This window comes from Carassius auratus, chromosome 16 (genome assembly GCF_003368295.1).
Source record: "Carassius auratus strain Wakin chromosome 16, ASM336829v1, whole genome shotgun sequence".
Taxonomy (NCBI): Eukaryota; Metazoa; Chordata; class Actinopteri; order Cypriniformes; family Cyprinidae; genus Carassius; species Carassius auratus.
Genome location: NC_039258.1, coordinates 21,526,163 through 21,551,624, shown reverse-complemented (window position 1 = coordinate 21,551,624; position 25,462 = coordinate 21,526,163).

Genomic DNA, 25,462 nt, shown 5'->3' with positions numbered 1-25,462 from the left:
ATTTTTTATTTAGATACATCTACTTTTACTTGAGTATAACTTTTGAGTACTTTTACCACCCATGGTAATTCAACACAAATTGTGAAACTCATGTATTAAATTCAGTGCACACAGACTGAAGTAGTTTAAGTCTTTGGTACTTTTAATTGTGATGACTCTGGCTCACATTTAACAAAACATCTTAACAAATTAGTATACTTCATAAGATCAATAAACAAAAACATTTTTATGTTCATTTACTGTACATGTACTCATTACTTGGTAGGGGCTCCTTTTGCTTTAATGCCTCAATTCAGTGTGGCATGGAGGTGATCCGTTTGAGGCACTGCTGAGGTGGTCTGGAAGCCCAGGTTTCTTTGACAGTGGCCTTCAGCTCATCTGCATTGTTTGGTCTCTTGTTTCTAATTTTCCTCTTAACAATACGTCATAGTTTCTCTCTGGGGTTCAGGTCTGGTGAGTTTGCTGGCCAGTCAAGCACACCAACACCATGGTCATTTAACCAGCTTTTGGTGCTTTTGGCAGTGTGGGCAGGTGCCAACTCCTGCTGGAAAATGAAATCAGCATCTTCAGAAAGCTGGTCAGCAGAAGGAAGCATGAAGTGCTCCAAAATTTCTTGGTAAACGGGTGCAGTGACTGTTTTTCAAAAAACACAATGGACCAACACCAGCAGATGACATTGCACCCTAAATCATCACAGACTGTGGAAACGTAACACTGGACTTCAAGCAACAGTCCAGTTTTTCTTCTCTTTAGCCCAGGTAAGACGCATCTGACGTTGTATGTGGTTCAGCAAATTACTCAACACATCTGTGGCTCTTGATGCCTTGACCCCAGCCTCAGTCCATTCCTTGTGAAGTTCACTCAAATTCTTGAATCGATTTTGCTTGACAATCCTCATAAGGCTGCGGTTCTCTCGGTTGGTTGTGCATCTTTTTCTTCCAGACTTTTTCGTTCCCGTCAACTTTCTGTTAACATGCTTGGATACAGCACTCTGTGAACAGCCAGCTTATTGGTAATTCATTTTTGTGACTTACACTCCTTGTGAAGGGTGTCAATGATTGTCAGAGACCATTTTGAAGGCTCAGGAAACCTTTGCAGGTGTTTTGAGTTGATTAGCTGATAGGCATGTCATCGCATTCTAATTTGTTGAGATCGTGAATTGGTGGGTTTTTGTTAAACGTGAGCCAAAATCATCACTATTAAAAGAACCAAAGACTTAAACTACTTCAGTCTGTGTGCAATGAATTTATTTTGTACACATCTGAGTTGAATTTCTGAAATAAATGAACTTTTCCTTGACATTTTAATTTATTGAGAAGCACTTCTAAGCTAAATATTAGCAGAAGCCTCTGACCAGGAGTAACAGTTTGAACAAAACAGCAGATTGACTGGAATGCATTAATAAGCTCAGACTTCAGTCGTTTAGATGTAAATCATGATCTTGACATTTACACTCATTTACATGTTAAGAGATATAACATTATGTGAATAAATGCTGCTTCACTACTTATGAATTCAAAGGCTGCTATTGGTTATTGTAGTTGCAAAATGTAATATTATGCAACTACAAATTACTTTACAGAGAGCCTTAAGAACAAATGGTGCAAACAAATAAAGAATTAGTTACAAACTAGTTGCAAAGCCTTTTGTATACACTTTACATTATAATTTAAGAACCAATGACTGACTGGTGCAACACTATGTTGGCATGTATTGCAAATGACAAGAGTGGTTTGCCCAGTTCAAGGTCAAGATAATTAGTTCAGTTAGTACCCCAGGAAGTCAAATTTTTAGGTTTAAAATCTATGTTCCCTCTTAACAGAAAAATGCAATTCTATATGCCACAGTAGCAGCTGATAAATATTATTAGATGATCCGGTTTGGAAGAAACAAATCCACCATTAATGTGTTTTATCATTTAAACTTCTCTTTTGGCCAAAACATTACTTCACTTTAATATTGCTTCTTCCAGTGAAAAAGTCCATCTCCAGTTTCCTCTCACATGTTTTGAAATGAATTGGACTGTTTTCAATTGTAAATGGTTCTTGATCTGTGCAGATTTCTCTCCTGATTCAGACCAGATGAGATTTTCACTGCAGATTTTGGCTTAAAGCAACATGTTTGATGTTAAAACACCTTAATGATGTCTTAATGATGGACGCAGCTTTTGTCTTCTCAAGATGCTATCTGATGGACTGAAGTGGTGTGGATTATTGTCATGTATTTATCAGCTGTTTGGAAACTCATTCTGATGGCATCCATTCACTGCAGAGGATCCATTGGTAAGCAAGAGATGCAGTGCTGCATTTCTCTAAATCTGAGGAAGACGCATGTCTTGGATGAGCTGAGAGTAAATGTTCAGTGAAGGTTCATCTCTGGGTGAACTATAATGACAGACCGCTGCTTCACTCTGCTGACCCATGACTGCACACCATCACACAGCTCCAACCTCTTTATTAAGTTTGCAGATGACACGACTGTGGTGGTTCTCATTAGCAACAAAGATGAGACTAACTACAGGATTGAGGTGAGCCGCCTGACCAAGTGGTGCAGTGACAACTTTCTGTCTCTGAACGTGGAGAAGACAAAGGAGATTGTTGTAGACTTCAGGAGACCATCAACGGTGCGACTGTGGAGAGAGCGAGCAGCACCAAGTTCCTGCGTGTGCACATCACAGAGGACCTCTCCTGGACTGAAAACACTGCAGCACTGGCCAAGAAATCACAACAGCATCTCTACTTCCTCCGCAAACTGAGGAGAGCCAGAGCCCCACCCCCCATCATGTACACCTTCTACAGAGGCACCATCGAGAGCCTCCGGTCGAGCTGCATCACTGTGTGGTATGGCGCCTGCAACGCATCCTGCCGAAAGACTCTGCAACGCATAATGAGAGCAGCTGAGAAGATCATTGGTGTCTCTCTCCCCTCCCTCCAGCACATATATGGAACACGTCTCACCCGCAAAGCCCTCTGCATCGCAGGGGATCCCACTCACCCGTCACACAGCTTCTTCAGCCTGCTACCATCAGGGAGGAGACTGCAGAGTCTCCAGGCCAGGACAAGCAGACTGAAGGACAGCTTCATCCACCAGGCTGTCAGGAAGCTGAACTCCCTCCCGAACCTGCCCCCCCTCCCCTCTTCTTCCCCAGGCACCACTAATTATATGATGGCATGCACTAGTCACTTGTGCAGCATTGTTCTGCTCACTACCTCCTTCGGCATGGAACTGACATCATTCCACTACCTCATCAGTCAGTTAAATAACTGCTGTTTGTCACTTGTCACTTTAATCAGACTTAATAAGATATTTTTAATAAGTGATTTTTTGCACTAAAAAATCTTTTAACTGCACTGTTGTTCACTTCATTGATTTGCACTATATCTGTCATTTGCCTTGCGCTGCTTTATTTAACTTTATTTTTAATTTTATTATATGTCTTTTTTTATCATCCCCTTATTGTATAGTTGTATCTACATTTTATTTTTGATCTATTTATTTTTTAGGCTTTAATGTTAATGTTATCTGTATGAACCGGGGTCTGAGAATAACGCAATTTCGATTCTCTGTATGTATGTACTGTACATGTGGAAACTGACAATAAAGCAGACTTGAACTTGAACTTGAACTTACTGTGGTTTCCGGACACAGCTGCTCTCCCTCATGGTATCTTCATCTGTCAGTGCTGTGCTGCTTTCTCTTGTCAGTGTGCATCTAACGACTTCCTCATGAGATTCTGTGTTTAGTCTTTTATCAGTGCAGCCACAAATACTTCCACCATTTCGTCAATAATGAGTCAAAATGGTTTGTTTTTTTTCAAAAGCATAAATAATGCCCTTATTTCCCAGAGTATATCTATTAAAAACACACTCTCTGAGCACCTCATTACGGCTCATATGTGGGATGTTCGTCTCTGAGATGGCACCTGACTTTCAAAGAATTAACCTGCTACACCTTCGCCCTGTTGCTAGGCGACCGAGGGGCGCTTGGCTCTCACCGCCGGGGGTGTAATAGACAGGATTGTGTGAATATTAAAGACGGGCTGGACTCTCTCAGACTGGAGTGGAGGGAGGGCCGTCCGGACACACACTTTAAGACTGACTTTAGCAGGGCTGGAATCCGCTCCTGCTGCATGCAGGTTGGGGTTCAGCCATTAATTCGTTTATTTTGATGCGGTTGATTAGCCTCATGAAGTCTGTCGAGACTCGTTAGAGTAAGTGTGACTGTATTGTAAACTGACAGATGGCCCAGAATGCAAAGCGCTGTTTGCTTTGGGTGTGAGACTGGCACTTAGAGACAAACACACATGACCGTGTTCGGGATTTCACTGGTGCCAGCTGAGAAAACACACAGCAGGGTTATTACTGTGAAAAAATCGTTCAAAATTCATTTTATTTTGTACCTCGATTTTCAGTTGTAGTTTTTGGTAGCTCTAATTCATCATAAAAAGTCTTTAGAAATGGACTAGTTTTAGTTTTGTCTTGTCTAGTTTATATATATTACAATAGCGGTACAAATCTGAGACTAAGCCTTAAGTGCTACAGTATTTCAACTCTTTCATAGTGGGTTTGTAAATTATATACAATGCCATTCAAAGTACAAAATTCTAAGTTTCAGTGTTTTTTAAAAAAAGACTCCTCTGCTCACTAGGACTGCATTTATTTGATCAAAAGTATAGTAAAACCAACTGCATTCTCAGTCTCTGCGAATATCTTCCTGAAACAAGTCACTAAAATGAATGAGAAATCACATGAGGAATGTATCTAAAGAATTTTGAAGTGTCTATTATTAAATGAAGCGAAGTCATATCAAAAACAAATATTCTCTGATAATAATAATCAGTATGAAACCAGAGCAAGGTACAGTCTTTCCCCGTCTGAGCTCATCTATAATATGATCATGTTCATCACATCGTGCGCTATAAGATATGTATCCACGCAAAACCAGGCTTGAGACGCGCAGATATGTAAATGTCCACATCAGCTCTGTAAATAAAGAAAGATTTATTAAGTTAATCTTGGGTACTTTTCATTTAAAAAGTACTGCTGTGATGAATAAGCCTTGTATTTACCTCAAAAGAAGAAGAATGCGATGCGAGTCACGGCTCAATCCAGCAGACGATCTCATCTCATTTATTTTTTTACTTATGTTAATAGTGTTACAACTGTTACATAAACTTACACATTCACTTGTTGAACTTTTCCCAAACTATAATGCTAGACTAAAAAATGTAAAATATGTACATTTTGAAATCTGATAGACAACCTTTAATTGCATCTATATGTTGTAGGACTCGTCTGCATTTTAGCTCACATTCTCCTGTGATTTATTAAAGCGGTCATTGGATGCAAAATTCACTTTACAAGTTGTCTGAACATACAGTATTTGTGTTGGAAGTGTGTGTACACATATATAATGATAAAAATCCACCCGGTGTTTTATTTAATCTCTATTATAAAATCATCTTTTTCAAATCAGGCTGTTCTGAGATTCCTGTCAGATTGATGTAGTTCTGCACAGGCCCCTCCCACGATAGTTGATTGACAGGGCCATCTTACCTTAGACCCGCCCTGAGTGAGCTGTCATCAGTCCGTCAAAAAGTAATTAGAATACAGTAACGCTTACTGTGTAACACGTTATACCCAACTCTGGTTTCTGATTCTTATTAGGGCCCGAGCACCGAGGTGCGAGGACCCTCTTGTATCTGCTTTGTTTTTTATTATTATTATTCTTCTTCTTCTTCTTCTCCCGAATGAATCGCATTTTTGAGGGCTTTAACATGCTCAAAAAGTCATGAAACTTTGCACACTCGTCAAACCTGGTGAAAATTTTCGTCTGATATAGGATTCAGAAGAGGGTGTGGCAAAATGGCTCGACAGCGCCACCTATACCAAGAAAATCAACAGCCTTCCAGCTATGTTTCACGTACATGCACGAAAATTGGCACACATATGTAACACACCAATACCTACAAAAAAGACTCTTGGAGCGAAATTCTAAACCCAACAGGAAGTCGGTTATTTTTAATATTATGAGCATATTTTGTGTAATTTTGGTCATTTCCATGTGTTGTATTTTAACGAACTCCTCCTAGAGAGTTCTTCAAATCAACACCAAATTTGGTATGCCTAATCTAAAGGCCTTTGCGATGTTAAATTGCGAAGATCCTGACTTTTCGTTGAAGGGCGTGTCCGTGGCGGCCTGGCGAATTTCGATGATTCGCCATGAAAAATGAAGTTGCTATAACTCACACATACAATGACCAATCTGCCCCAAACTTCACATGTTTGAGGAGACTCCGAACCTGAACAGACTGACATGCCCATATTCAGTTATAGTCATAGCGCCACCTATTGGCAACAGGAAGTGACATATTTTACGCTGCAACGAACTACTCCTAGAAATTTTATGACATCAATGTCTTTTTTGTGGTCAGTCTAATCTAAAGGCCTGTACGATGTCCAGTTGTGAAGATCTTGAGTTTTCGTTAAAAGGCTTGTTCATGGCGCCGCGACGAAGTTCGATGTCTCGCCATGCGAATAAAAGATGTTATAACTCAGGCATAAGATGTCCGATCTTCCCCAAACTTCACATGTGTTATAAGAGTCCTGGCCTGAACAGATCTTCAGGCCAATATTCCACCAGGTGTGGCAGAATGGCTCTATAGCGCCACCTATACACTTTCAACGGAGTGCGCCTCGAGCTATGTTTCACATACATGTACAAAAATTGGTACACACATGTAACACTCCAATACCTACAAAAAAGTCTCTTGGTACGAAATCCGGATCCCAACAGGAAGTCGGTTATTTTGAATTTTCCCTTCAAAATTGGTGTTGTTTTTGCCATTTTCAGGGGTTGTACTTTAACGAACTTCTGCTAGAGATTTATTCAGATCAACACCAAACTTGGTCAGTGTAATCTAAAGCCCTTTGCGATAATAAATTGCGAAGGACTTGAGGTTTCGTTAAAGGGCGGGTCCATGGCGGCCTGACAAATTTTGATGTTTCGCCATGAAAAAGGAAGTTGCTGTAACTCAGACATACAATGTCCAATCTGCCCCAAACTTCACATGTTGGATAAGACTCTTGACCTGAACAGATCTACATGCCAATATTCAGTTATAGTCATAGCGCCACCTATTGGCAACAGGAAGTTACATATTTTACACTGCGACAAACTACCCCTAGAAATTTTATGACATCAATGTCTTTTTTGTGGTCAGTCTAATCTAAAGACCTGTGTGATGTTTAGTTGTGAAGATCTTGAGTTTTTGTTAAAAGGCGTGTCCATGGCGCCGTGACGAAGTTCGATGTCTCGCCATGGGAATAAAAGATGTTATAACTCAGGCATAAAATGTCCGATCTTCCCCAAACTTCACGTGTGTGATAAGGGTCCTGGCCTGAACACATATGAAGGCAAATATTCCATTGGGTGTGGCAAAATGGCTCGATAGCGCCACCTATACACTTTCAACGGAGTGCATATGCACTTTCAACGGAGTGTGCCTCGAGCTATGTTTCACGTACATGTACAAAAATCGGTACACACATGTAACACACCAATACCTACAAAAAAGTCTCTTGGTACGAAATCCGAATCCCAACAGGAAGTCAGTTATTTAGAATTTTCTCTGCAAAATTGGTGTTGTTTTTGCCATTTTCAGGGGTTGTACTTTAACTAACTCCTCCTAGAGATTTATTCAGATCTTCACCAAACTTGGTCAGTGTAATCTAAAGGCCTTTGCATTGTTAAATTGCAATGATCTTGAGGTTTCGTTAAAGGACGTGTCCATGGCGGCCTGACAAATTTTGATATATTGCGATGAAAAGGAAGTTGCTGTAACTCAGACATACAATGTCCAATCTGCGCCAAACTTCACATGTTAGTTAAGACTTCTGCCCTTAACAGATCTACATGCACATATTCAGTTATAGTAATAGCGCCACCTGCTGGCAACAGGAAGTGACATGTTTTAGGCTGCGACAAACTACTCCTATAATTTTTTTTAGATTAACATATATGTTGTGGTCAGTCTAATCTAAACGCCTGTGCAATGTTAACTTTTGGAGATCTTGAGTTTTTGTTAAAGGGTGTTTCCATGGCGCCATGACAAAATTTGATGTCTTGCCACAGCAAGAGAAGTTGTTGTAACTCAAGCATAAAATGTTCAATCTTCCCCAAACTTCACATGTTTGATAAAAGTCCTGGCCTGAACACATCTGAAGGCCAATATTCCATTATAATGATAGCGCCACCTGCTGGCAACAGGAAGATTGGCACATATATGGGATATACTTTGATATATTCAACTTATATTTAGGACATTAAATGCATATTTCTCAACGTTCACCTTTTTACTAAAGCCACACGATGGCGGTGAGCCCGGGTGCGAGGGCCCGTTCATCGCTGCTTGCAGCTTTAATATTATATATGTTTTTCTTTTTTTTTTCAGGATTCTTTGATGAATAGAAAGTTCAAAAGCAGAACTTCTCATTTTAATTTAGTTGTATTTTGTTTACTAAAATGAAAATAAAACTGAAATAAACATTAATAAAAATACACATAATTAACGATGATAAGAAAACATTTAAAATGACAAATACTACTAAATTAAAATCTCAATGTGTTTTTAGAAGATGAACAGAGGACTTGAGGGTTTGGAACAGCATGAGGGTTATTAATTGATGAAAGAATGTTAATTTGTGGGTGAACTATCGCTTTAACAAAAAAAAGGGTAAAAACAGAAACTTATTCAAAATAATAATAAAACTAGTAAGTATATAATAAGAATGAAAATTAACACTGGTTATATAATTTAAATGAATGGTAGTATCACTCAATCTCGTTCTGTATTGTTATAAATCAAATTTCATTAAACATAATTTTGTCTGACACCATTTGTATTGGTGCAAGCATCTATTGATGATGTTACTCCCTGAAATGTGATGTCAGAAAGATCAGGGCATTTTTAAAACCCTTTTGTGGTGAGTGGGGTGGGTCTGAGAGCCGTGGGAATGGGTCGAGGCCAGTGGAGTAATTGGAGATGAGCGACACCTGCGCCACTCACCGGTCTCGAGTCCCACGGAGGAGCTCCAGAAGGATAAAAAGGAGGAGTGATGAAAGTCAAGGATGAGAGAGGACCAGGCTTTGATTTTATTTTGTGCGCAGCAGTCGTCCGTGAGGGGCTGTCTATTTGTGTTTATTTTATCATTAAAGTTTTATTTAAATTTCTGCCGGTTCCCGCCTCCTTCTTCCTGTGACAACGAACGTTTGGTAGTGTTACAGCTTTTTTCATCTTTTTTTTTTATTTTATTTTTTTATTGTTTTCTAAGTATACAGGTTAGATTGATGTGTGGCTGCATCAAGGGCTTTGTAGTATCTTGTGCATGACATAAAGTTCTAAAAATGTGATGCACATCCTCTTCCCTTTGTCTTTAAATGCAAAAACATGCTCTGTGTGAACTTCCCCTAATGGTGTCAAAAAAGACTGAATGACTTGCTTTACTTTGTATATTAAGTTGGAAAAAAGAACTTTAAAGAACTTTAATTCAAACAACTTTAAAATATGTCAAATAGTATGAACACGTTCAGAATTCTGGCATTTAGATTCATGGAGTGTTTCTTGAAATGAAGCATGTCTATTAGTCCAGCACTTACACTCTTCCTCCTGTTGATGTCAGGTGTAAAGGGCCAGCGGAGAGAGAAACAGACACCATGGACACCTTTGTGGATTTCTCCTGGTACTTTTTCAGATACACTGATCCTCAGAACCTGCTGATGTAAGGAAAGAAAAGCGGCTCTGTCTGTCCCACCAGGTGTTTGTGGAGACTGTTCTAGTCTGTGGTGCTTCAAGAAATGCTGAGAGAGCGAGACTCAGTATGGAAGACCATCTATCTGTGTGTACTTTTTAAGATATCACTTCTTTTGTCCCTGTAATGCATCACATACATCTTCATAAACACAATAAAATAGCACAAGAATATCAACACATTGTTCCAGAAGCTTCACAGGAAGCATTAATAGAAATATATGATCAGTTTGCTTCGTCTATGCATTAATGATGCCTATGAAGGTTTTTGAACAGATATTAATATATTAATTTGTTTTTATTAATTTTTTGTCTGAAATAACTGTGTGATGTAACATCTGATCTGAACCTTTGGAGCTGACTTGAAATGACAAACAAAAGTAAAGTCATTTGCATTGAATGCTGGAAATGAATCATGATCGAAGCTCAACAAGTGAAATGCCATCATCAAGAGTGAAAAAACATAATTCATAGAAATATTACTAAACACCAGAGCACTGTGACTGTACACGTTGGATTGTGTTTAGAAATGTACAATTTAAATTTAAAAAGTTTATTTATTTATTTATTTTTGCTGGAAAACAAAAACTATGAATGGCCTCTACACAAATTACACACAGAAAATTAATTGTTATATTATAAAAAATGTAAATGATATTATCACCGTGTGATATAGTAAATGTATAATATATGTACATGTATATCTATAAGTACATCTTACACTACCTGCTGTAATGATTTAGCCCATTAAAGGTGAGTGTAGTGAGAAACCAAGTGCAGTTTATTTACAGAGTGATCCAAAAATAATCCAAACAAAGTCTTGATTTGAACAGACTTGACTAAAACAGACTAGACTAACTGATAGAGGGGTTACAACATTAATACACAAGCAAGAACAAAGGCAAAGACATGGCTACTTACAGCAAACAAAGAGGCTCATAGACATCCACAAACCAAACCAATGGGAAACAAGACACATGGCCTGGACAACCAAACAGAACATGATGCAATGAACAGAAGAACCAGTAGCATGAATACAAGAGGGCAAGGGAAGCATGACAGAACATGGGGCAATGGCAGAACTAGGGCATGGAGCTAAGGTGGGCCTGGACCGAAGAGAAGATCCAGAGCAGCGTGGAGACGTCAGAGTGGGGAACCATGGGGGAGCAGGTCTAGGCAAGGCAAGGCAAGTTTATTTATATCGCACATTTACAAAATAATTCAAAGTGCTTGACATAAAAGAAAGTAAAATAGTCATGAAGAAATAATAAAACAAAAATAAAAACAAGCAATTTTTAAAACTTTGGAAATGATTTAAAAATGTACTTATTCAAAATGAATTTAAAACGTAAAAAGTAAATAAAAAGTCTAAAATTGCTCAAAATGGTGTTATCAAGATTTCTCTTTTTCAGGAGGGGCTTAACAGCTGCAGTTTTCAGGGCCATGGTTCAGGGCCTAGCAGAGAACCATGGCAGAGCAGGGAACCATGAGTTCATGAACATACTCTGTGGCCGTGGCAGGGCATGCAAAGGGTTCAAATGTGGATGCCACCACCCACAGTGGACACCTCCTCTTCTGGAGGTTCTGGAGTGGATTCATGGTCAGGATCATGCTTAAATGTGAATGCCTTAACAAGAAGGGCAACAGAGCTTAATGAAGCCTTTTAAAACCAAGGCATGCATTATGTTGTTCTCTTTATTTTTCAAATAATTTAATTTCCATTTGTGTGTGTGTGTGTGTGTGTCTGTTTTAAAATTAGAAATATTACATCTTAATCTCTATCCCTAAACGAAAAATGGACATTTGAGCTGAATTCTGTTTTTTTTTTTTTTTTTTTTTTTTTTTTTTTTTTTACAATTTCAATATTAAATCAAAACACGAATTAACTAAGGATACACTTATTTAACTGGGTTCTGTTAGTGAATATAAATATTATGTAAATGCATTGTTCCTTTAACTCAGTTTCCATGAAGAAAATTGTTAGGAACAATAGTTGGAATTGCTTCTAGAGCTATTGAATGAAGAGTTAGTTTGGTGCTGGCAGGTGGATGTAGAGTGTGATATGAGGCGTTTGTTTATCACAGTTTGTTGAAGTGTGCTTATTGTTTTGTTTAAATTTACGGAGCGGTTCACATTCTCCCTTCAGAGAGCGTGTGAACGTGTTATTCGAGTGTCGTGTCTGTGGTTTCGGTATAAAGCAGCGCCAGCATTAAAGTGTTCTGTGTCTGTGAGTGTTTAAAAAATAACGAGCGCGCGCACACACACACACTAGTCATGTTTCAGTGGTAATGTATATCCATGGGCGCCTCCTAGTGGCCGCTCTCGTTTAATACAGATACAGTATGAGTGTTGGTGTCCTCTCTGGATGTCTGTGGATGTTATACCGGAGAGAAGGAGCAGGCCGTCATGCACCTGTACTACTCACGCTTCCTCAGCCACTTCTGCAGAGACCAGGGCATGGTTTCACACAGGTGTGACATATATCATAATACTAATAATCAAACACCTCCATCAGAGCCATGGGAAGAGTGCTTTTTGGTGCTTGACAAAATTTCTCCTATATTCTTCCACACACACACACACACACACACACACACACACACACACACACGTGTATATATTACAGGTTGGAACAACATGAGAAAGTCTGTTTTTCTAAACTGAGAAAGTTAAGGAGTGAGTACGTATATCTTAAATTGCACATTACATTCAGATAAAAAGTTAAATATATAGTTAAAAATGGAAGCCCTTCCTTTGGTCAAAAGGAAAAATATTATTGGAATCTACAATCTATTTTTACTCAATAATGTGCACTAGGTGCATTATATATATAAATATATAAACTTATTATATATAAACTGATAGAAAATATGTGCAATCTGACTCCTGTAAATTGCATTTGGCCAGTCTTGAGAATAAAATCAAAACAGTTTGTGCCATGTTTGTGTGTGAAGCAGCCCTTCTCACATTCCTCACTCACTTCCCGAGTCACTTTCTGTGGATACTGGAGCCAAAATAGTCTTTTTTGTTGTTGTTGCCAGGCAACAAGGTAAACAGACTCACATGAGCATCTGAATTGGCTCCAAAATCGTCTGTAATTTCTGTGATCTTAGCAATGATGGGTTCATAATGCTTCTGTGTGTACACAGTGTAGAGGAGAGATGCTTATTACAGTAAACACAGCTGCTTCTGTCTCTTCCTGAGGATTCAAACACACAAGATCCTCGCCCCAAAGACCCTCTTAACATCTTGAGTGACCCAAACACTGCTGGTCAGCACTTAATACCGGTGTAAACCTGGTCTTTCACAGCTGCTCCCTAACATACAACATTACATACAACAAGAAGTCTCTTCCAAGGCTCAATTTATTTAATCAAAAATATAGTAAAAATGTGAAATATTATTACAATTAAAACAATGATTTGATCATTTCTGTGACCAAAGCTGAATCATTTCTCCTGTTTTCAGAGTCACATGATCCTACAGAAAGCCTTGATTTGCAATCAATGTTGAAAACAGCTGTGATACATTTTGTTTTTAAGGATTCAAGTTCGAAATAACAGCATTTATAAATCTTTGGTGACATTATAAATGTCTTATAAATGTCAATTTATTGCATCATTGCTGAATAAAAGTATTAAATAATAATAATAATAATAATGATAAAATTATGTCACTAGCAGGTGTGGACCATTTTAAAGTAGTCAGATAAATCCTAGAGGGATGAAATCCATGTGATATATTTACATCATTGACATAAGTGCATTCAGTGCATTCAATGGGTGACATGAAATATTTGTTTACTTTTAAATTTGTATTATTATTTTTTAAATTGTACTTATTTCCATGATTTTTCAGTTCTATAAATCACACTTTAAAAAATGTATGTGTATATATCTAGGTTTTCCAAGATTGTAGGAACCCTTGTTCTTGAGAAAAAAATATGATAATAAAAAAATAATTCTTGATTTTTAGCTGTTTATGGTTGTTTTCTCATATTTTAAACCATTTTAATATATTTACTAATACTATATTGAGTCTATATACTATATAAGAGCAGTTAAAGGACCTGCATTGACTTTAAGTATATGTTCATAAAAAATGGACCTAAAATCCAGATTTTGTTGTGTGCATCTTATTCTTCAACTAATGAACAACAACGTATGAGATGGCAGGCTCGTATCCATCCTTCGACCGGAGGCCAGGAAGATAAGAGAACAAGAACAACAGCATCACAGGTGAAGCCAGAGATGACAGTGATCATTATATGTGTTTTAGAAGTGCATTCTCATCGCTTCTATGGGGCTGCTGTGCTCAAAATGCACATTTGTAGCATAAATGAGCACTGGGGTACAAACTAAACATTTGAGTACTGTTAAATATACCAGTGTTGTACCAGTAAATGTAGCTGGCAACACATATCAACTAAGATTTACTAAAGCCTCCAACCATGATTTTTTATTTTATTTTTTATTATGTAATTTGCATTGCTAAGAACTTCATTTGGACAACTATAAAGGTGATTTTCTCAGTATTTAGATTTTTTTGCACCCTCAGATTCCAGATTTTCAAATAGTTGTATGTCGACCAAATATTGTCCTTCTAATAAACCATACATCAATGGAAAGCACGCTTATTCTGCTTGAATTTTCTGATGTATAAATCTAAAATGAAAATGACCCTTATGACTGGCTTTGTAGTCCAGGGTCACATATAATGACAGAAATATTAAACTATGTTTAATATGATCTCTTTAACCAGTATTCAGGAAATGGTCATGTGTTTCACTCCTTGACCAGTGGGGGTCACTGCAGCACACATGCATACATGTTCCTTTCTGGTAGAGGTTCTTAGTTTTTTTTTATGTGTTTGGCTTGTAATTAATTTTAAAAGCACCGATATTTTATTTTGACATAGAAAACAGTAATACGATTTCACAATATTACAGTTTTTACTGCTTTATTTCTTGCACAAATGGCTGCATGCAATGGGAAAATGGTCTTACATGTGGAATGTGTATATTTAGCCTGTATAAATAGGCTCTCTAGGGCTTGGATTGATTTTGCACTGGTTTAAAAGAGCCTGGGCTGTACTTGATCCAATCCAGAGCCGCTGAGCCTCACAATCTTTGATCTCCTGCCGGGAAAAGCCTAGCTCTGTCATCAGCTGTGTCCTTCCTTCGGTCAGGGCCTCGGGAGGATAGCTGTTGTTCTGATGTGGAGTCTGCCTGATCTTAGCTTTCCCGGGGAAACGGTGATCTAGCCTCCAGCAGCAGAGATCATGTGTTCACAGCATCAGTAAATAAACCTCCACCCTCATGCCTTTATTCATGTCAGGGAGTGATGAGGAACCTTGGGACATTCAAGCTCTGAAACCTAGTGAGTTGCCCTGCTGTATGCTCCCTTCATAGGCAACATCTGAAGTGAGTGAACTGAAATGCTCTACACAGACAGCAACACGTCACAACATGACAGAGGCTTGATGCTCAGAATTTAGTTTGGTGTGCTAACATGCTTACAAAGCAGGAAAATAGCACATAAAGTGGTTTTTTTTATGTTTGGGGTCATGATTTTTCATACTGTAGGATTTTTTGGATGAACAGAGAGCTCAAAAGAAGAGCATTTATTTGAAATGGAAATCTTTTGTAACATTATAAATGTCTTTTATTGTCACTTTTGATCAAGTTAATGCATCCTTGATTAATTAAAGTATATTTTCTTTTAGCTTAAGTGTATATTTGAAGGAAACTGATATCTGATATTGTGCTGATAGAAGTTAAGCCATGGTATTCTGTTGACAGGTCAAAGGTCACTTCACAAAGAACTTCCTGTTTAATGTGGCCATCTCTCGGCTCATGGGCCTGACCAACACACTCTCAGTAAGTCATCAACAACCATCAAGAAGAATGCGCTTGTAAATCCAAATGATTGATTGAACTTTCTGAATGTTTTATTGTGTTTTCTGCTCTCTTACCATATCAGGTTCCACACCTTAGTGTGTCAAAATATGAAAATGCTGTCATAATTTACACCTCATTTTCCCAAAGCTGTTAACTGTGGGTGGACACTATAAAGCTAGAAAAAGGAAAGTGGCATAAAAAGACTTGCTTGGTAAAACTTTACTTTTGTATTCATTCAGTAAACTCTTAAAAATAAAGGTGCTTAAAGGGACACACCATCCCAAAATGAAAATGTTGTCATTAATCTCTTACCTCCATGTCGTTCTAAACCTGTACAAGCTTTGTTCGTCTTTGTTTAATAAAGTCATTATCTTTGTTTTATTTGTGTACAAACAGTATTCTCGTCACTTCATAGCGGTACGGTTGAACCACTGATGGCAGATGGACTATTCTGACGATGTCTTTCATACTTTCCTGGACCTTGACAGAGTAATTTTCTTGGTAATCTATGGGACAGACACGAGCCTCCCTGTTTTCATCCAAAATATCTTAAATTGTGTTCTGAAGACGAACAAAGCTTTTACGGGTTCGGAACGAGTGATTATTGATTATTGACAAAATGTTCTTTTTGGGTGGAGTAACCCTTTAAAAGTTTCTTCCCAGCAATGCCATAGAAGAACCAAAGGTTCTTTAAACTTTTTATAATCTGAAGAACCTTCTTTCTACACAAAGAACCTTTTGTGAAACAGAAAGATGTTAAAGGTTCTTTATGAAACCATTTAGATAAAAAAAAAGGTTCTTCTGTGGTATCGCGAAGCACCATCATTTTTAAGCTGAAATTGAAGTTGTTCTGAATTGCTTTTATTAATAATATAAAGAAAGAGTCGACTCCGAATCATTTAAATGAGTCATTTTTTAAACGAATCCAAAGCCATTTCCTGTTGACATCAACATGAAACATTAGCATATTACTCGCCCACTTGTTGGTCTTTTTGCTTTGGTCTGAATTAAAATGCTAATTTATTCTTTGCCACAAGGTGGCACTTTTTTGAGCAGTAGTAATAGCTGTTTCCCCGGTAACGGCTGTAAACAAAGCAGCACTGTGCTCACAAACACTGCTTTATCAGGAGTTACAGACATGATGTAATGAAAATGAGACCAGACGGACCAATCACAACAGATTAGGGTCATGCAAAGGAGGAGTTTGGAAAAATGAACTGTTAAACTAATCTTTGGCAGTCTTGAGCAAGTAAGGTAAAAATAAATGCATATTATAATAAAAATAAAGTGTTTTTTGACCTTGCATGCATGTCAACCTGTTGTGGACTCCCAAAACCTAAATATGATCCTTTCATTATCCATAGTAGGGGCACTTTAATAAAGACTTACATACTGGAGCAGTTGCATGGTGTTTCTGGATCATTAAATGAAGCAGGTCTGATGGGTGGATACTAACCTTCAGGGAAACAAGTACATTTAACAGTTTATCTAATCCCGAAAAAGTGTGTTACACCCTCAGATATAGAAGCATGAAGTGCTGCACGTATCACACACACTGCACACAAACCCCCCTCACTGTTCCCTGTACTGTCCTTTACTCCACACTGCAGCTATTGTTTGTGTTCCTGGTGAAGATCTGTGCTGTCATTTATATTTCACCCTGTGAAGGGTCCATGATCAGTGTTGGGGGTAAATCTTTGCAAGTAACGCGAGTTACATAATCAGATGACTTTTTCCAAGTAAATAGTAAAGTAATGCAATACATGCAACACAAAATCTGAGTTAGTTTTTTAATTAATGCAGGTTACGTTGACATCTCTTCTGTATTGTGTTGAGAGAAATCGAGAATGAGGTTGAGAGGCTGAGAAACTTCCTTCAGTTTGAAATTAACCAGCTGCCAAAAATATAACTTTTGGGTTTTTTTTTGTTATTAAAAAACAAATAAGCAAGCCCAGCCCAGGTGATGCAAAATAAATTAATGCATTACTTTCCATAAAAAATAATTAAGTCGCACAATTATTTACTTTATGCAGTAAGATAATATCACTATCTTTACTTTCCCCAACACTGATGGTGTTTTTTACATATTCAACATATTCACGTACCTTAACATTTATTGATTTCGATGGTCATGCCATTTAAAAAGTGGTTTCCTTTCAGTTTAATTTGTATAGTTTGATGGTCCTGCTTCACAGGAAGATGAATTGTATGTAACGAACTGAAATTCAACACAGACAACAAAAACATTGTAATATTTTAAAAGTATTTAATCTTGAATTTCAGTTTTGGGGAATGTTACTTTTGAAATTAATGCATTATACAGTATTGCATTACTCTATAAAAAAGTAACTAATTACATTACTTTTACTGTTACTTTTATTGAATGTAATGCATTGCGATACTTTCGCATTACTTTTTGTGACCTGGGCCGGGCTTACTTATTGTTTTTTAATAAAAAATATCAAAAGCTTACATATTTATAGAACGATTTATAGAATGCATTTTCACAGAAGATTAGACATATGTCTTTACATGTATTTTAACATTTATGGGTGATTTGTTAATTCAGGATTCGTTTTGCATCATCAAATTCAGTTTAAGAATAATAATTAATTGGAGATTCCCAGCTCTGAATAGTGTGGATTAATGCATTCTGATGAAAATTCAAAATTAATAGTATGATGCTAGTAGAAAAAAAAAGTGAATAATTGTGAGCTGGGTGAAAAGTCGTGGAAATAGTAGTGGTGAGGGGGAAAAAAGGAAACTCCATTGTTGTCCATTCCATCACATCCCGCTATTGTCACACACACACACACACACACACACACACACACACACACACACACACACAATGTGTTTGTCCTGTTAGGAAAATGAACATGCCCACATGCTCTGAAAACATTGACTGATGCTGACCATGCTGAACTTTGTTTGTGTGTGTGTGTGTTCTCATGGATAAAGAGGACCTTAATGTTCCACAGACATTTTATATATATATATCAGTATGGAACAACATAAACATCAATTCAATTCAATTCAAGTTTATTTGTATATCTCCTTTACAGAAAATTACGTTTCTACAATATTTAGTACTTTAATAACACACATAATAGTAAATCATGTCAGAACTCATCTCATTTTTTAGGTGAACTATTCCTTCCTTCTGTACTTATGCACACACACAAACACACGCTAAGGACAAGCGGAAGTGTACATCCTTCCTGAAGGCCATGTTGAGGTCAGACACAGGTTTCTGTATTTGTGGTATTGACCATCGCACGCCAGTCTATGTGCTGGATCCTTCTCTGTCTTGCTTTTGCTATTCAGTTTGGTGACACTTGTGGATCTTTAACTCTATAAAGCATACTTTATCATACTTTTAAAGCCTGTATATGATCATAACTTTGCTGTAAAACCTGTTGCACACAATCTGCTACATCTTCTGTTATTTGATTGAGGCCTTTTAGCAAAACTGTGCAAATATCCACCTTTAGAATGTGGTTCCCGTGTGTTTTTTTGCTGTGAAATCTTTACTGAATTGTATCGAATTAAACATAATAACTTTTATATTGTTAGTAATATTTTAAGATGAACTCTTACTGGGATGAAGCAACTTTTAGCTTTACTTGATTATCCATGCATAGGTTTTTAGGAAAGATCATGTTCAAATGTGAGTCCCAAATATGATCATCAGGCTTTTGAGGAATGTGTATTTGTTCATCTCTCAATCATCATTGTATTTCATTATATTATATATTTTGATCAATAAAACTAAACATTTAAATATCATCATATCACTAAGACATTATTGGAAGATGTAGAGTCATAACTGGTATTTATATCATTATATACTATAAGTGTCTGCTACACTATTTTAAAGATTGCATTGATTTACTATACAAGCCATCAGAATTTGTTTTATGTCTGTTTTTTTTTTGTTTTTTTTTTGGTTAAAGCCTCAAGCCCTTCAAGATATAGGCTACTTTTTTCCTTTTTTTAGCTGAAGCTGTCCCTTATGAAACAAAAATATATTGCAGTATATTGGAAAATACTGTATCATGTAATATATTAGGCATATATTCTTATATATGGGATTTAATATTTATTTTTTTCCAATATATTGCAATATATTGAAAGCGGCAATCATTTGTATATTTTGCAATATATTATATATGTATCATCAATATGTTATTCAATGTAATCGAATATATAATATATTAGAAAATAAAAAGGGAAAATAATATATTACAATATATCACAATATATTTAAAGAAATAAATTGGTAAATATATTTTCCTTTCGTAAGGGGTGATTCTGGATGATTCATAAAATGCAATGGCTACCATCACTTTAAGAGTTAAAAAAAGCATCACAGGCAACACAAATTACGTAATTCCCATCTCTCCTGTTGATATATCGAGGTCTTATGAAGTGAAACAATCAGTCTGTGCAAGAAACTGAGCATAATTTACAACAATATTACCTGTAATCCAGAGCCTCAGATAAACAGAGCAATGGGATTATTTTCCAGAAACTGGTTCTTTTGGACAGTTTTGATGTAGTTTCAATGAACTGATTCAAATAACAGATTCACCAGTTATGATATCATACAGTAACATCATGTATACACAATTAAATAAAACAGCCAATAATGACATGAAATGTGGATGTTGTACATGTCTCATGTAAAACATCCTCATAATGAATGTTCATTTTCTTGCACAGACTGATTGTTCCGCTTCATTAGACCTCAATAAATCATCAGGTGCGATGGGTATTCATTTTGTGTTGCCTGATATGCTTTTTGACTCTCAAAGTGACAGCAGGCATTGACTTGCATTGTATGAATCACCAAAGAACAGGGTTTCAGCTAAAATCTGCTCTCAAAACGAATCGGTATCTCAGTATTTTTGTGATATTTTCTTGTCATCAGGATGTTTGTATGCAGAATATTCAGCACAGGATGCTCTCTGGGAAAGTGGCAAAGGGAAAGTGTTTACCTCCAACTTAAAAGCCTGTATTTCAGTGCAGTCGGTCTGTAATTTGTGCATGTGTGTGAAGGGATTGGCCTCTGAATTTGGCTTGACGAGTGAACGATTATTACAGACTTGAACCATCTGGGGCTGAAATCTTCTTTGCATGACTGTCTTTTGAGGACTTGGGCAAATGTGTGTCTCTACTTGCCCTCATGCATCTGTCATTGGTGTAAATTAGTACACTTATGCTACCTTCTAAAGTCTCGTTTTGTCCGAAAACCAAAACAGCATCACGTACAAAATTGCATTCTTCATGGAGAAGACAATCCCAGAATTCATTAAAGATATATATACAGGTATGACAGATGGGAAATGGATTGTGAAGTATAGATAAAATGAGTTAATTGTTTTTATATGTCTGTATACTAAAAAAATTATTGAGCTTATATTGTATGAAGCACATAAAAGTATTATGTTGCTAGCTATTGAAGCCGTTTATGTCATGAATTCTGAGATTGCATCTCACATACTTTTCTAAGTGTTTAATTCTCATACAATTTTGAGGAAACATCTCACAATTCTGTGAATATATAATATAATATAATATAATATAATATAATTTAATATAATATAATATAATATAATATAATATAATATAATATAATATAATATAATATAATATAATAATTTTGGGGGAATATTAACCATGAATGTGTGCTTTCCGTCCAATAAAGTCGGAATTGTAAGACATAAGTTGAGAGTTTCAAGAAAACAAATGTCTGAATTATGAGATAAACCAGCAATTTTGAGAAAAATTTCATAATTGCAAGATTTAACTAAAATAAAAATAAAAGAGAGAGAGTTTAGTGGGATAGAATGTCAAGCAGATCCATAAGAGCTTTCATGTATTTGCTCTATTGCTATAGCTTGACATTATTGAAATATGTTCTCATTGGCTGGTTCTGCATTCAGACAATTTTATGAATGTTCTTTTAGCATTTTCTGAAATCTCAACCAAGCAGAACAACGTGCAACAATCTACTGTTGCCAGATATTGGTTACCAGAACTGACAACTAGCAACATGAGATAAAGACATAGCTACCATAACAGTTACAAAGATTAATAAAATCAGGAAATTAATCTCTAAATGGAGATGTTACTGCATACACAGTTGAAATAGTACTACCCAGAAGGCTTTGCTGCACCCGCTCCCTGCCGGGCCTCAGGCTGGCATCAGCCTGCTAGTATTTTAGGGAATCCCCTGCTTTGTGCGGGTGGCTGATCTACTCTGGGAGTCATAATAACAGGGACGATTTTCTCCCATGATGCAGTCCAGCTGTCTGGGTGCGTTTCATTTCACCACAGACACACTGAGAAGCAGATGCAGCAGCTTTAGTTTCACACAAAGCTAACAGCAGATGCAGAAGCAAGGTAGCCACCCACAAAGGTTTTGTTTAGTCATGCCAGGATACGGCATAAGCACTTTAACACACAGTATGCCAGTTTTGAAAACTAAAACTGCTGCTGATCAAGAGGAAAACCAGTAAGAAAACAACTCTCAACTTCCCACAATATGAGTTTTATCTGATGGACAGTCAAAATAACAAAATGTAAAACCACTTGTTTAATTGATTGTCTTCAGTTTCTAATCTTTCAGATGTCCTCAGTGTTCCCTCTGTCTTGTCCTCAGATCAGTGATGAGGCGTGTGGGAGTGTATCAGTACCTCGTGAAGGGGCTCAGGACACACAGAAGGTTCAGGAGACCTCTGGACACCCGTCTGCTCTCTGAGCATGTCATCCTCTCGCCCAGAACGACCCTCATCAGCTTCCTGCTGGACGACTGACATGAGTTCTCATATCAGAAAGGAAAAAAGGTTGAGGATTTTTGAAAAGGAAGCAAAGAAGGACATTGTGTACAGTTTTACAAGATGTTCTTTTTGAGTTGAAAATGAAAACGGCTTTGCTCTTAGTTGCTAAGAGGATTTTAGGTGATTTTCAGTGGATGAGGTACATTTGTTGTACTCGGCCCTCTTCACCTCAGACTCCAGGCCAAAGTTGAGAGCTATTTCTGAATGCCCAGTTTTAGCCTGACATTACAACACCTCTGCTCTGCCTGAAATGGAGATGTGGAGGTCATGCTGTGCTTTCAGACAACAGTGGGATTCCTGCTGGGTCTCATAACCAGCGTCTCGTCAAACACTCAATTACTGCAGCTGACTCACGGTCCTGTACGGAGTCTTTAGTTTTTAACATCCTGGCTGTGGTGTGAGAGCACGTACACACTGAAGATCACACAGCGTCAAACACTGTCAACCAAATGATTCAATGGGGATGCTGCTTTTTACACGAGAAAAAAAAATGGCATAGGATTTACTTTGGAATAATTTTCACTCGGAAATTGCTAGTTAATGTCACAGATAAATCATAAATACAGTACAACTTTCACATTTTTTAGGTTGAGGTAGAAAACAATGTAACAATTTACATTTGAGAAATTGTTGATGCAACTCTGTGCATCTACATATTAACCAATAAGAATGACTTCCAACGTACTTATTTACATATATACACATTTCTGTGCATCAATGTGTTTGATTGTGTGCAAGCGCTTTTACCAGTTTACGCTGCAGTAATAAACATGCTAGTTTGTACTGGATCTTCGGATAAAAGCATAATATGGCATCATAAAGTGTTTTTCAAGCCATTTCATATAATGCACATGCACATTAAAGTTGCTAACTGAAGTCACATCAGATTAGTTTATTTCCCCAAACTTTGACTTGCATATGACAAGTAGTTTATAAAACGGACATGGACTTGATTCTGTGTAGCAGTTGTTGAATGGATGAAGGCAGATCTGAATTTCTTTCTTTGTTCTGTGGAAGATAACATTTTAGTGAATTTTCAGGTCACATCATGTGAAACCATAGAAGAATTATCTGAAAGGTAATGAATAGATCTCTCTTTTATAAGAGTTTATGACAGCTTCAGGAAAGCCCATCATCATTCCCTTTGGAAGTGAGAACGGAGAGACTTGAGTCATCACATTTCAACACCAGAGTAATTTGGCTCGGCAGCCCAACCCCATGACACAACACACGCTGACAAAATGGGTTTGGACTGTGTTGCTTCATGTGCTGGGTGTCTGACCTTCTCCAAATACATCAGCGAGTATGTTTTTCAGTACTTGAGTGGACAACAAGTTGGGAACGGGCATAAAGGAAGCTTTTCATGTCAATGAAGTGTCATGCCTTTAGGGTATTGATGTCCTGGGACAGTCGCTGACAGTACCTCTGTTGTTTGGAAACTTTTTTTGCCCTGTTACTCAGTAACCACACATAATTCAGTCTGAAATCGATCCCCTCTGCTGTCCCTTATGGCCTTATAGAAGTGACTCACTAATAAAACACTGTAGAATAATTTCCCAGAAGTCCCACATTCCTCAAATGTGCTGGCTTTAAAGGGAGGAAGGGATTTTTTTTCTTGTCCCAGATGACATGTGACTTGATATTTTTAGAGTATTCATTTCCTGTGCATTGTGTCTTTTCGTATTGTGCTACTGCATTCACATTAGTGGTCTGTTATATTCTTTTATATTCATTTATTAGTTGCGTTTGCTAAAGCAAGCAGCACTTTAACTATTTTGAATACTTAAAGGGGGGGTGAAATGCTATTTCATGCATACTGAGTTTTTTACACTGTTAAAGAGTTGATTTCCATGCTAAACATGGACAGTTTCAAAAATTAAGTTGTACGTTTGTAGGAGTATTTTTGTTCCCAAAATACTCCTTCCGGTTTGTCACAAGTTTCGGAAAGTTTTTTTCGAGTATGGCTCTGTGACGTTAGATGGAGCGGAATTTCCTTATATGGGTCCTAAGGGAATTTTTGCCGGAAGAGCGCGCGCTCCCGTGTGGCGAGGCTGAGCAGCACAGACATTTCACTGATCAGAGCGATTCACTGATCAGAGAGAGAGCGTCGCGAAAAGTCACAAACGGAGTGTGTTTTTGGTTGCCAGGGCAAGACAACCCTGCACAGATTACCAAAAAAAAAAAAAAAACAGCATTAAGGGACCAGTGGATGGAGTTTATTTTTACAGAGCATCAACGGAGATGTGCAAGTGTTTTTGTTTGTTCCCTGCATTTCGAAGATGCTTGTTTTACAAACAAGGCCCAGTTTGACGCCGGATTTGCACATCGTTTATTTCTTAAGGATAATGCAATCCCAATGAAAAAGGGTCACGATCGTGTGTTGGAACCGCAGGCGGTGAGTAAAACTGTTTCAAATATCTCTGCCTCCTTGTTAGTGCGTCCCCTCCCATGCCGGAGACCCGGGTTCGAGCCCCGCTCGGAGCGAGTCGTTGCTGCTGCTGCTCTCGTTCAGTTTCAGCCTCGGGATCTGATTCTGGATCATAAATATACGGCTGAATCTGACAGTTAGCCATGGTTTGTTTTGGATGATGGTTTTTCCCTCACGGTAATGTCACAGTTTCCACATGCTCTCAACGCAAAAGCCTACTGGCGCTCGTGATTCTTTAGCTCCGCCCACTCGTCTCGCCTCTAGGCGCTCGTGTTTTTCCGGGAAAAATCGGTACAGACTATCTTTCTCTTATGAATATAATAAAACTAAAGACTTTTTGGAGTTATGAAGGATGCAGTACTACTCTATAGGTACTCAAGATTAACAGGATATTGAGTGGAAACGAGCATTTCACCCCCCCTTTAAGGTTAAAGAGATGCTCTAGACCATTTCACCCAGAAATTAAAATTCAGTCAAATCCT